This window comes from Ambystoma mexicanum, chromosome 2p (genome assembly GCF_040938575.1).
Source record: "Ambystoma mexicanum isolate Mex_15411 chromosome 2p, UKY_AmexF1_1, whole genome shotgun sequence".
NCBI classification, from domain to species: Eukaryota; Metazoa; Chordata; class Amphibia; order Caudata; family Ambystomatidae; genus Ambystoma; species Ambystoma mexicanum.
In genome coordinates, this window is record NC_090923.1 from 634,431,158 (window position 1) to 634,446,002 (window position 14,845).

The window sequence follows — 14,845 nt, forward strand, 5'->3', positions numbered from 1 at the left end:
AAAGGCTGAGTCCTCTCCTGGCTCACCCCTTACCTCTCCAACCGATCCTTTACTGTCTCCTGGGGCAGATGCACCTCCTCCAACATCCCCCTGAACTATGGCGTTCCCCAGGGATCTGTACTCTGACCTCTCCTCTTCTCCCTCTATACCCCCTCCCACCCTCGCTTCCGTCATCTCTTCTTTCGGCATCTCCCACCACTTCTACGCAGACAATACCCAACTCTTTCTCCTCCTTCACTTCTTTCCTCCTAACACTCTCACCCTCCCCGCCTCCTTTCATCCACTTTCCCCCTTCCAATCTTCCCGTCTCGACCCATGCCCACAACGTAGGCCTTCATATTGACTCCTCTCTCTTCTTCTCCACCCACCTCTCTCTAAACTCTCGTTCCTGTCGGCATCACCTTTTCAACATCCGCAAGATCTGCCCCTCACTCACCTTTCACGCTTCTAAACTCCTTATCTCGTCCCTTATTTTCTCAAGTCTCTTCTACTGCTCCTCTCTTCCCTTTGGCCTTCTTCTCACCTGAATCCCCTGAAATCCATCTATCACCCCTCTTATCCGCACTCTATGTCTCCTCGGCCCTCGAGACTATTTCTATATCACTCTCTCAACTCGGCTGGCTCTCATTCCACTCACATCTGAAATTTCAATTCCTCTGCCTCGTCTACAAATCTCTCCATGACCTCGCCCCCCCTATCTTTACTCCCTCCTCTCACTCTACTCTTTCCCACCCTCTTCGCTCAGCTGACCAATACCTTCTCACTGTACCCCAGCCCCTTGTGCCTCCTCGCACTTCCACTCCTTCCAACTCTTGCCCCCCCCCCTCCACTGGAACTCCCTTCCTCCCCCCCATACCCATCTTTCCGCTCCTCCCTGAAAGTCCTTCTCCACTCCCCCCCCCCGACTCTCCTTCCCTACCTCTCACCCCTTACGCTTCCCTCCCTCCCCCAGCCTCCCAATGACCATACTGAATGCTGTAACCGCCCAAAGGCGTTAATACCCCTAAGTTCTTTCCCCCCCCCCACACCCCTGAGCAAATAGTTCTGTATATTGTACCACTGGTTTGTTTCAAGTTTGTAAATATGCTTTTTGTACTGTTGTTCTAATGTAAAGCGCTTTACTCCAAAGCGCTATATAAACTCAAACATAAACAAACCTTAAATCGACAGTATTGATTAAAGCACCAAGAAGCCATGTTGCTGATGTCGTCAGAGACATCACGACTTAGCAGCGGTTGACATGAAGCACACGTGCCATCCGCACTACGGGACACACAAACACAAAGAACACGAGCGTACAGTTCTATAGATAGAGGACAGCTACATATACATACTATCACTGCTTTCATTATTTTGCCATTAGCTAACATGCAGCAACGCAGAAACCGCAAGAAGCAAGAGATCCTGAGAAAAGCTTGCAGATGCTTACATGCAAACAACATTATGGAACTGCGGGAACACCTATGGGACCTGACAGAACCAAGTGTGGCTAACCTATGGAGAATATAGAATAGCACAGACACTGTAGATGCCGCATTATGGTTTAGGAAAACCGCAGCAGGCCACAGGTCTCCGAGCGAGGGCTGAGTTGAATTCAGGCTGAACAGAGAGCAAACATGAGAGGCAGGGCACACTGCCAAGGCCACAAGATACTGATGACATTCCATTCCCTTAAGGACAGTAGCACCAGCTGCAATACAAATAATTCCTCATAAATCAGAGCTGCACAGCTCCAAATCATGGTCTCCGAACACGTGACCCAGTCGACGCAGACAATGGACAGCGACCGGTGCTGGGAAAGAGTCGATCTCACGCTATCAGACAGAGGACCAACAAAGATGTTACAATGTGATACAAGTGCTGCCTGGAGCAAACGAGCACCCTCATAGCCTAAGGTGGTACACACAAGTTACAATGCAGACAGTCATTCTCATTACCTTGAAAAGGTACAGAAAAAGCTGAGAACCTTGTGCAGATCCCAGGCCTCGGCACGTCAGCTCTAGCCAATCACAGTTTCGTATCTTAGGGGTGGGTAGCAACGGGCAAGAACAAATGGTAAAACCCGCATACTCCAACATTATTTTAGATAGTGACTTGAGGACGTACCAGGCCAGCCACCTACATGGTAGAGCATTTTCAGTCGGTTTTCCAAAACAATATAATTTGAAGTGAAGATGACAGAATAAAAAAAGAGGCATATTACATATTGATTCCAGGACATTGCATTAGGTCATGTAAAGAAATATAAAAACTTCACGCATTGTCTTTCATGGTTTGGGGGAATCCAGTGAAAAATAAATACTTCAATTCTGACCTGCCTTTTAACAGTGGCATAGTTCATACTTTGAATAAAGGAAGGAACTTAAGGTCTGAGCTTAAATCTGCACTCGTACCCCATATCTTCCTATCATTTCATCATGTGTTCGATATTTTGGGCTCAGACTGAAAGTGGTGCCTGTGGCTTGATCCAGGGAGAGTGAAAAACACGAGGCAGGGCTTCAAATGGGACTGGCGTAGAGCGGCCCAGGATTACCAGCGAGGAGCAGAACTATGCAGAGCACCACACAAAGGAGAACCCATTGTGCCAGATAACATCAGGAAGGAAGTGACCGGCAAGGTATATAGCGCAGTGGTATCCAATGGATTTGAAGGCAGAGGTGCCCCCAACATCCCATGAGACGAGCAAGAGAAATACAAAGGTAGGGCCTAAATGGCACCAGCAAAGCATGGACTGATGGAACAGGGCTATAGAGTGCACTGTATAAAGGACAAACACCCCCACCCGCGCCCCGGCACTCATGGTAAAACAAGCAAACCAAGAAATGCAACAATGCAAATGCAACTTTAAAGTGAACTGGGTGTCCAAATCCTGCTTGGCTTGAGTTTACGGCCACTCACGAGACGGAGGGACTGCGTGCCCGCCCGATCTTCATATCATTCGACTGTGCATCAAGATACGATCCGAAATGGGATTGGGAATTACCCCCAGTTATTAATAAACTATTTAGAACCTTTTGTGTATGAAGACCAATAATGTTTCATCACTGGGAAAATGTTTAGAATGTAAAGAGAAAAGCAACCCAAAATGAGAACTGTAAAAATAATCAAAAAATCCAAATAATCACTGAGGTTGTAGGTCAACTGGTCGAATCTAAATGGTCGACACCAAAAGGTCGGCAGGTGAAATGATCGAATTTTATTTTTTCACCTTTTTTTGGTGGGGGGGGGGGGTCCCCCAACCCCACTTTTTTTTGCTAAAAACCCCTTTTTTTCCCTAAACGAAAACCTAAAAAAATAAATATAACTTAAAAAATGTTTTTATCATTTGTCCTGTCGACCAAATTGTGTCGACCATTTGACTAGACACCAATCACTGCAACTCTTCGGAAGGGAAAATAAAGTTTATTACATGCAAGAAGATGTCAGACAATCCCGTAGAACCGAACTGAAGAGCTTGTCACACCCCAAGAAATTACAGGTTACATAGTGGAAAACCCACAGATTAACAATAATATGCATAATAATGAATACATCACACACAAGGGGGGACAATTGGAAATTATTAAATTGATGGATGGCTTTACTACATGTACCTCAAAAGGAGGTTATGTGGTTGCAACCCTATGTTTGACCATCAATATTCAAGAATAAATCAAAAGCACAATAGTACAACATAATCCCACCGCCCTCACTGGCTACGGCCTATCGAACATGCCAATATGCATTTTATTTATTGTTCACTTGTTAGGCGCTTCCACAGGAAGCAAATACTGTTTCAAAGCGCCCACAGGACAACACGGAGGGGACAGGGGACGATTACAACAAAGTTAAATACATCAATATAAGAAGAGACCATGGGGAAGGGGAAGAGTAGCTTACTATGCCTTGCAAGTGTTCATAACGTGCAAGTGCAGAGGGGACTGGGGTATGGGATAGGTGCTGTGGTGCACATGTAGAGAATCAGATGAAGTGCTATGAAGAAAGGTAAGTGCAACCGCCAGTGGTGGAGGGTGAGCCGAGGCAAGTGCAGAGGATAGACAGAAGCAGGGATGATAAAATGTAGGCAGTGAGGGCCCCCCAAGGATGAACAAGGGCCCTGCACACCAATCAAACTACTGTGCAATTAGCAGGGAAGAGGGGGAGGGAACGAAGAGGTAAAGAGGAAGGTCTTGAAACGTTTCCCGAACTTAAGGTGGTCCTGCTCAAGGTGAAGAGAGAGGGGAAGGCAGTTCTAAAGAAGGGAGCCCGCGGAGCAAAGTGACCGACCACATGCCCTCTATTTAGCAAACTCTTTACACACAAGGAGTTGGTGCCAGAGGAACCCAGGTGTCTAGTCAGAAAGAGTTGCAGATAGAGTGGCCCGGCCCCAGACAGCCTTGTGGATGATGCAGAGGAATTATAATTTCATCTGTGCTGTGATCATGAGCCAGTGCAGACTTTGTATGGCAGGAGAGATGTAGTCCCTGGGCTTGAGGCCTAGGATAAGTCTTGCTGCCCTATTCTGGTTTAGCTGGAGGGGGGGGGCTCAAAGTGGACAAAAAGGTAGATTAAGGAGGAGGCTATTGCAATAGTCAAGGCTAGAGAGAACCAGAGCCTGGATAACAGTCTCTGGGGGAAGGTGAAAAAAGGTAGAATTCCTTTCAGAAGGAAAAGCTCAAAGTGGGACTTCTAGGCAATGTCCTGAGTATTAGGAAGGAAGGAGAGGAGTCGAAGAGGATTCTGAAGTTTCTGACTTCAGAAGAGGGAGCAGGGGGAAAACCAAGGAATCAGGCCAGAGTGAAGGGAAGAAGTCGGGTGCCGGGGTCACAATAGTGAGGATCACTGTTTTGCTGGCATTGAGGCAGAGATCATTGGAGGTACACTAGGTTTGGATGGCTGAGAGGCAGTCAGGGATGATGGAGGGTGCATGGAGTCTGTAGGAAGTTTGAAGAAGAGTTGTGCGTCGTCAGCATAGCACTGGAAGTTGGGGAAGGAGGAGGAAGAAATGAGGCGTGCCAGCAAGATGTTAAAGAGCTAAGGCAAAAGAATAAAGACCTGGGGGATGCCACAGCTGGAGATGGAAGTAGGGGAGGAGAAGGTGCCCAGTATGACTTTGGAAGAGATGTCGGTCAGGACGGAGGTCAGCCAGTCCAGTTCCCGCTCCGAGGTGCCAAGTGTGTCATGGAGCCTTTTTATGAGGATGGAGTGGTTCACTGTGTCAAATGCAGAAAAGAGATCAAGGAGGATGAGGGCAGCAGGGGAGTTGGAATCAAGGGATGAGAGCAGTTCTTCATGGATGTTCAGAAGAGCAGTTTCAGTGCCTCTGGATGCTCAGAATCCAGATTGATGGTCATAGTGACCACCAACAAATTCAGTGTGGAAGTTAAGTTGGGGTAGGGCCAACTTCTCAAGCAGTTTCTCCAGGAAGGGGGTGATGGAGATGAGGCCGTAGTTGGCTGGGCAGGAAGAGTGTGCAGACGGTTTTTAAGGAAGAGGCGCAGAAAGGAGTGCTTGAGGGAGGATGGAAAAGAACCTGTAGCAAAGGAGTGGTTACAAAGATCAGCGAGAGAGGAAATTGTCCTTGTCCTCGATGGTTCTGGATTGATGAGCAAGGGACAACTCTGGGGACTTCTTCCAGAGAGACAGACGAAGGAGGAAAAGAAGAAAGGAGGAGGTTGTGTGGTCGGGGGAGGGAGGGATGTGTTGGAAGAATGCGTGACAAAGGTGTTCAGTATGTCCTGGGTTTTAGGAGGTGAAGAGAGAGCGAATGCATTGGAAAGAGCCTGTAAAAGAAATGGTGGCAAGAGGAGAATACGGACGGGTTGGCAAGTTCCTTGCAGATTTTGAAAAGTTCAGCCATGTTGTTGGACATGCCAAATACTGGTGCCTGCATGTGGGCCCCCTTTTTATTTGTTTATTTTTTTAAGCACAGATAAGAGTCTAAAGCCTATGGAGCAGGCCAGTTTGTCAGAGGATGAACCAGAGGTTTGCCACTTCCGTTCTGCAGCCCTGCATTTATATTTCAGGTTTGCAAGTTCAGAGTCGTACCAGGTATTACGGGTACCAACCCGCTACTCAAAAATGCCAGCTTGACCCACTCTCACTGTCAACCTACCGACTGATCTCAAACACCCCGCTTCATTGCTAAACTAATTAACCATGCAGCATATAAGCCAACTGACTCCTCTGCCCAGCCCAATCGGGGTTCCAACCCCTCTGTGGAACGGAATCTCACTGGTGTACAGATTCAGAATAATGTGCTGCACTCATCCTCCTGGATCTTTCCGCGGCCTTCGACCACACAATGACCAGGAACCGGCTCCTCATCCTAGGCATAAAAAATTCCACCCTCAAATTGGATCACCTCATTTATTTCTAATCACAAATCATTCTCCTTCGACCTTTCTCCTCTGCCCCTCGCCCAGTCACAAAAGGGGTCCCAGAAGGAGTCTCCCCTTCATCCCTCCTCTTCAACATTTACCTAAACCCACTGCCGGCTCTCATCCGCTCGCACACCCTTACCTGCTACAATTAGACGACACCCAGATCATGGTTTTCAAAATTCCCAAGACTCCAGCCTCCCCACTTCCCAACCTCGCATCTCTGATATCGACCTATGGCTGATGACCAACCACCTTATCCTCAACCCAGGCAAATAAAAACCCCCAACATGCGGAAAAACTGTCCTCATTCCCCAATACCATGGCCGCAAGCTCTGGGAGCCACACATGCCGCTTCCAACTCCGTAAAAAATAAAAAATCTTGTACGCACCATGGATGCAGACCGCTCTCTCTCTCTACAAACACAAACTCTGTATCCAGAACTTTCCACGTCTGCATCCTAAAGCAAACCTTTCCCCATCTCTACTATCCATAGAGTCTCTGCAATACTGGCCATCCTCATCTCTGCCTAGACTACACCAACTCCATATATCTCTATATCCCTGCACGCCAGCTCAAGAAACTCCCAATTAATCCAAAACTAAGCAGACTGGCTCCTTGCCCTCTCGCCTAGAGAACATATCACACTAGTCTACACTGGCTCCCTATAAGCCCAAGAGCGACCTTCAAAAGCCATGTGCATCACACAGCAAGCCCTCCATAATACAGGACCAGAGTTCTTACAGAAGAAAATCGTCAACTACCAACCGCCCAGAAACCCCTAGATCTGACTCAGCTCTCCTCTTTGCTATTCCCCCTCATCACTCCACCAGAGTTGGCGGCTCAGCCTTCTCTATCCTATCTCACACCATCTGGAACACTCTTCCTCTGCACATTCGCCGCACTGGGGACTACCTTTCCTTAAAGGAAGAAAAAGCAAAGTCCTCACAACCTGGCCATTTGCTGCATTATCCTGAAACCCACCTCTAACCTTCCAATTCCCAATCCGAGCATATGAAAATTCACCACCAGGTACCAATGGCCATTTTCGTGGCAGCCCCGATCTCGTAGCAACTGGCGGCACCGGACGTTTTCACGGAGTGCCAGACCACACACTATCAAACACAATCATGACCCTGGTTCCCACAAGCACCACCAGCTGAAACAGCCCTTCATCTCGTTTTTCACACTATGAAAGTCACAGGATTGATTAGTCGCTGCACCTGGCATGTACAGGGAAAACAAGAAAATCGGTACTCAAGTGGCCGAAATAGAACAACAGCACCATCACACTAAGGACAGATAGTACAGCGGCACATTGTCATGGGAGGAATTGTGAGACAGCAATTTCTCGCACCAGAAGGCCATTTTGGGGATTTCTCGTGCATTACTCTGGGAAGGCAATCAAGAGCTAGCCCAGAAACACACCGAGCACTGGACGGGTATCACGCATTGATGAATTATAGGGTGCGCCACCCATGGTAAAGGTAACAATTGGGACAGTTCAGTACGCGCACAATATCTGGATATATTTGCCATGCTATCCACCTAAAAGAGCCCGCAAGTATAGCCCATGCCCCTCTAGCTGTCGCAAACCGTTTAATCACGGCTGCAAGAATAGACAGGAAGCCACTACGCGATCAGGCACACAAATCACCACCACATCTGCTAGCTACATATAATGCACCACTCGGTGGACACTGGCCGCAGGCATGGCTACCCACACACATTAAGACTACAGCAACAACTATGACAAATTTGGTCTTACTGGTCACATAATTTGTCTGCCTACTTACACCAGACTACGCCTCAACACCTATGACAAATTTGGGCTCACTGAACATATAGCAATTCTCTGGCGCTTATGCTATCTCCAGACTCCTCTCAGCACCCATCCACATGCCTGACCTCATCAGTTGCTCTCTACCTGAGCCTAGCTAGCCCTGCTAAGCCTCGTTTGTCAAAATACACTATAACACAATGTGCGATAGTATAGAACCATGTTTTCATTCTAAAGGATTCTGAATTTTGGGAAACATTTTCTTGTCAAGAAATTGATGGCAAGCACTGCAATCAAGTTTGAAATTGTAACAAGAAAAAGGAACCAAAGTAGTGTTTTCCTAGAAAGCAGAGCATTTTTCCAATACAGTTAGGTTGCCCCTCGGATTGATGTAACACGTTTGGCTCGAATTAACCTGCGCCATGCCATGAAAAGTCAATGTTCAACCCCTTTATTGGTTGGGCCTAGTTCAGCTTTGTGCTGTTCTGGCTGTTTTCCCCAACCAGAATGAGTCCCTCTGTTGCTCTGGCTCGCCCCTTGTAAAGTCCAGGTTTAAATCACCATCTTGCTTTGTGTGGGACAGGCTGCAGTGCTCTGTACCTTTCAGAATCGGCTGTCAGACGTGTGCCTCAAATTAGTGGATTTTTGTTCTCTGTGCTGTCATTTAATGTGAGGGGTGCTTAATGCAGGTGTAAGGGGCTATGAGCAGCCGCCACTTAAAGCAACCACCACTCCCTACTTTCATCCTCATCTTCAAAGCAATGAACATGGTCAGAGACCACTTAGCGAGGACGGGCTGCCTATGAAGCTTCTTAAAAGCACATTGTGCCAATAACATTGGGTGAAAGTACCAGTTGCACAGTGTCGTGCCAGTAGCTTTGCACTCATCAGCGTGCTTTAAAATGCAGCCTTTTCCACTCATTTTCCATTATATACAGTTCCAGGTATTACTGAAACAGTCCATCATGAGCAGTCCCAAATTGCAGTTTGTAAATGTGCCACTGAAAAGAAAGACGGTGAAAATGCCTGAATGATTCCAGGCACGAAGTCAAAGAGGAAACTATTTGGCTTCGAATGATCGGCCGAATCGCTCATTTTCAGCCACAATTCAGCTGAATACTTACTAAAGCTGAATTTCGGTACAACTCTACTTTGTTTAGACCAATATATCTCAGGTCTTTCTTGTCCTCCATTTGATGTGCTTACTGCCAGTGTGTTGCTAGTGGAAATTTGGGATCCTGGCTCCCAATTGTTGCTAGATTTTCGTGAATCCTAATTTCACGGATTGGACTCCCAATATAGATTGGTTTGCAGACACATTGAATTGCACACATACTTGGATCTACACTTAGGTATCCCCTTGCCAGGAAGGTGGCATTCAATTTCAAACATTGTTGCGTCTTGACAGTTAAGTCAAGCTCTTATGCACTCCCCAGTTGATATATTGTTAATCACTTTTTGATGGTGGCATAGAGAGAGGAGTTGACTTCTGTTGCCTTTCTATTATGTTTGTGTTACCAAAGAAACACCAGCTATGTAAATGGTGAGATCCAAGTATACTGCCTGCCGATTACTGTTGACGGTAAACGAGATACCAAAATTGTTAGTATTGAGCCTTTTAACAAATCCCTCTAATCATCCTAGTTGCCTTACCATATTAAAAGGATATCATCCATCTATACCAGACAATCGCATGTTGTGAATATTCCTGATCGTGTATACTGTAGAATCCCCAAATAAACCCATAAATAGGTTCGCAAAGCTGGGGCATATTTAGCACCCATTGTGACACTTTGTGCGTGTCAGGGTGACTTGTAAAATTTCCAGCAACTTCTCTACATGTTTGTAATACGATGCACAGCCTTCTCTGAATGTATAACCTAAAGTCTGGTTTGCCAGCTCATGTTTGATTGACGGGTAAAAGGCCTTGACTTCCAGGGTTACCAAAACATAATCTGGTTGCCATTCAATTTCCTTTGTTATGTTCAGGACTTGTGTGGTATCTTTCAGGTAAAATGGTAGTTTTAGTACAAAAAGGACAGATAATATTGTCCAAATATTCTGATATTGGTTCTGTCTGTTGCCCACCCTATTCCACTCAGGATAGGCCTTGCTTCCCCGAACAACATGTTACATTTTGTTTATCTTTGGAAAAAAATACATAGTAGGTATAGTTGGTTCTTTTACTGTAAAATACACTTTGACTGAATCCATCAGTAGCCCCCGTCTGTACCATTTCAAAATATGTTCATTCAGGTCAGTTAGGACTTCCTGTCTAGGATCTGACTTAAGTGTTTTATAACTATCAGGTGTCTCCAAGTGTGTTTTGACCAATGTAATATAGTCTTTACTGTTCATTATTACGATATTAACTCATTTGTCAGCTTCCTTTATCAAGACCGTTTTGTGATTTGCCAATTTATTTTATAGCCTCAGAATCCATCCTGGATAGGTTGTCAGTGCATTTGTTTCTCCGCCAATTTTGTTTTTAAATTCCTTTATTGATATCATCAACCATTGCTTTCTGAAAGGTGTCAATTACATTTTCCTGTGGCATGAATTTAGATTTCGGTCTGTTCTTTCATCTCCAAATTCCTTGGTCCGATGTTAGGGTTCTCGCAAAGTGTCTAATTTTTTAATTATCCGGTACTTCCGATGATCTCAATAAGTGTGTGTTCTTAATGTCACAGATTGAAAAACGACTCAATGGCGCCAAGATTGTTCTTCTGTTGCGCTCGATCGCAAAAAAAATCAGTTTCCTTATAAATTTGAATAAGCCTATTTGTAGATTTATAGGGTCAGTATGTAGACTGAGCAAGAGCCCTCACTCAAAGGAGGTTTCCTCAGGTGTCAAAGGACGATCTGATAGGTTAGTTACCAAATTATTTATCTTGTTAATCGCGTTGTCTCCCTGTTGGTTGCTCTGGTTATTCTTCTGGTTAGGGCACTTAATGAGTCTGAATCGGTGCTGCTTCTCTCCCCACCACCCCCTGTCCTCTCCTCCTTGTACTGTGGCATTTATGTTGTCTGGTAATTGAAATCGGACTTCTCCAACCATTGTATTTCTGCTAGCACGTTTATTAAGTTTGATTTGGTTCATTAAGCCCTTCTTTGCCTGGATTTGTCCCTTGGGTCCCCCCCCAATGTTCGGTGAATTGAAATAGATTAATGTAAATTACATTGAACTATATTTTCTTACATCTGTCTTCCAGTCCTCCCTTATGCCAACATTCTCAATGTGTCAACATAATTTTCTGGACTCATATGTATTGATTGGTCATTATGATCTCACTGTTTTCTCTTTGGCTAATACACTGTTTGATGGTTATTGAGGTTCCCTTTGATACAGGTTGTCATTCTTTATGATGTTTTTCGTCTCCTTAACCTTATGTCATTTGATGGATATATATAGCCCAGGTTCAGGGTTCGAAATGGAGGGGCGCTGGGAGCTGTTTAGCTCCTGCTTGTAGCCTAGAAGAGCCTGGTTCACTTGACACTGCGCTACTTTTGGTTCCCCAGGCCAATAAAACACACCTATGTGGATTTGTGAAAATCTATATAAAACATTTATAAAGCCAAGCCCATGGGAGTTACAAAAACCTAGGCTGCCAAGGACTCCCAGGATGGATCTGGCTGAGGCTTCTGGGAACAGACACAGAAGTTGGCAATCAAAGAGGTTGCCCGTCTTCCGGAAGGTGAACCAGGCCATCGTCTGTGTAAAATACTGCAACTTCTGTGTCGGGAATAGATGGGATTGCCCAATGTACAGTAGATACCCATGGGTCTGGAGGAGGCTGAAGGTCTATGGGACCAAAACTTCCAGCATTTGCTGGGAGGATTCCCGATGAGCCAATCTTCCACGGACAGAGATTTGTACCCCTGCCTCGTGCAGCAAGCCGACCAGAGGACTTTTTCAAAGCGCATACTTTGACACACAACGCTACATGGGACGTGAGGGAGTATTCAAAGATTGCATTTAGAGTACTGAGCGTGCCACCATCCCCCCGCAAAAAAAAAAAAACACACACAACACTTATTTGGTGTCGTAGGGGTGCTGCTTCAATTGACTAAACTACACAGTCTTGTCCTTTGCTTAAAGATAGTCATCATTACTACCAGAAACAAAGTACACATCCACTGAAATTATCAAGAAAGGCGTCACAGTTTTAATACAAACACGCGTCACATGAGATCGACAACTTACCAATGTTAGAACAGTACCAACAAAAAAAAAAGTTGTGGTACGGATCACGGCAGAGGAAGGGAATATGATAAGCTGGCACAGTCTACAGGGTTGTCAACTTGATTTTCGCTACGGGGCAGAACCAATTTTTTCTACGTGGGCCGAAATTCCCACACCAAGGAAATCGAGGGAGCTGCGTCTATGCCTAGGCCGAGAACACACATTTTAGCAGCAGGAATTAGAAAAATCGATGGCATTAACACATGCATGATAAATAACCATATAAAAAAAAAATCCAAGGGAGAGGTTAAACTGCATTCCAGTATCCCGGTGTGTTACAGCTGCACGTGAGCCCAGGTCGTGCGCTTAGAAGTCGAGAATCTTAACTCCAAGACCACTTCGATGGCATCGCAAGTTTGGTAAAATATTTTAACAGCTAAAACTTGCGTACCTTTCATGATTTGCCAACAATGTCTCAAAATCGTTCCCATTACCAAATGCTTCTTTGGTCTGCTCAATTTCTTAAATAGTAAAAGACATTTGAATGAAACGTGCATTTTTAAATGTAGGATCTGTTCACTTCACAACGAATGCATCAGCGTACCCCCACTTTTTTTTAGGATAGGATTCTGCAATGGGTGGGAGTATGCCCCCCCAAACCCACACCCAATAAGATAACGCCAGTTAGTTCCCACGCAAGCTACATGAATACATGGTCTCATTTCTGTTCAGCTTTCCACTGCAAATTGGTAAATGCTTGAACTTCAAAAAGAAACGGTATGCTTGAACTTCAAAAAGAAAAAGTTATGTAATGGTACAAATGGTTGTAAAAAATAGCGAAACAGTTTCCGCCCGTTCACATCTACAACTAACTGAAAGAGTATAGTTCGGGCACCTACACCAACCAACAATGCAGACTCTCGGTTGAAACAATAATAGCCATCCTTTACTGGGTGTGTCCACCGCCTAGTCAGTTGAGAAGCAGACATTTCCGCTAAACTTCGTTTCGTATGAAAAGATTTGCAAATCGAATTTATCCCCCACTCGATATGCTACCACTAGTGCGGGACTACAGTATGCAGACGAAAATAGAGGGGGGACGGAGGGGTCTGAAATAGCCAAGGCATATGCTGTCAGGAACTAGCATCAACGCCAGTTTCCGGTATACTACTGTGTGTGAGGACCGTGCTTACATGCAGTGGACTAGTTGTACACCTCGTCCCGGTATGAGAGGAAGTGTGTGCTTATCTGCTCAATTGGGTCTGTCGGCAAGCGGGGGTTAAGGGGGTCTGTACTTTTAAGCTCTGCGTGGGGCGTGGAAGGCACAGTAAATCTGCACTTGCCACGAAGGGAGGGGTCATCCTAAAGAGGGCAGCATACATTTACCAATAACATTGCATGTGTCAGTAAGGGCTAGTTTCTAATAAAAATGAGAATGGGCGTATATGCATTGCTCCCGCACCCAAGGCAAAAGCAAAAGTCAGTATTTGAAACTTTAGTGCGGGTGTATTCTACGCCTCCACACTCCACTTCTCCATTGAGTATAATGTCTCACTCCATTACTAAAGCAGTCTTCCTTCGCGCCCCAAGGCGAGAGACAGACTGTTACTTAAAATAGGGCGGGCCAGTGAGGCCGTTCAGGCTCTGATGTAGCGCCAAGGTTGCTTCTATCTTACCCGAGTGGTCAGTCCGGTGCTTGGATCTTCTAGTATCCCGGTTCTTCTCGCCTGACAGCCCCTTCCTAACGCACCGTTGAGTTATCCAGTGTCAGGCAGAAAGGGTGCGCGCACTCAAAAAAATGTTACCGAGCGCGCGCGCGCACACTCCACCTTCAACAAGAGACTGTCTGCGAATCATTCAGGCGTGCCCGAGGAATGTTTTACGTTTTAGATAGCGCGCCTACGTGTTGTCCCATGTGCGCCCATATTGGTGTCAGGCAAAACAGTGTTTCAGTAATGTGTGGTGACGTCATGCAGCGCTATCTTGCTCGAGAGGGTAGTATAGTTTGGACGACGGTTAAGCTAACTAAAAACATCATAGGATGACAAAAAACAAGTAGGCACGCGAGAGAGCTCTATATAAACATATACAAGTGAAGCACTACTTCTTGGAACGCTGCGAAATTTCAAATATAAGGAACTTCAAGGACGGTAAACACAGGATATGGCACTTGCTAATTTTTAAAGTTACTTTTCCCCCGTAAAACGGATCTTCTATTACACAAAGCAATAAGCAAAAATTCTAAAAGAAAATGTAATTATTTTTACAATTGCTTTCTTGTGTGTACAATGAACTATTCCAACATGGCCCCGCGTTGGAGAGCCACGCCCGTCGATCACGGCTGTTTCAATTTCTTGACTGGGATTATGACAGCTCATTAAATAACTCTGAAATGTCTGCCAACGCTGCGATAAACGATATTTTGATGGGGGGTTGTTGGGAAATTTCCAAACGAAACAGGACTTGTCAGTCTCGCGGTTCTCCTTTAACCTCGATCCATAATTGACTCAAAAATAATCTTA

At 45.5% G+C, this 14,845-nt stretch overlaps 1 protein-coding gene across 1 annotated transcript in view; it reads right to left on the reverse strand.

Moving 5' to 3' along the window:
• RHOA (ras homolog family member A) overlaps window positions 1–14,179 on the reverse strand; it is a 457,527-nt gene extending 443,348 nt beyond the window's left edge. The window contains exon 1 of the mRNA XM_069644166.1: window positions 14,000–14,179. The gene's annotated coding sequence lies outside the window, so the exon portion shown is untranslated. The remainder of the gene's footprint in view (window positions 1–13,999) is intronic.
• Window positions 14,180–14,845: the final 666 nt, after the last annotated feature.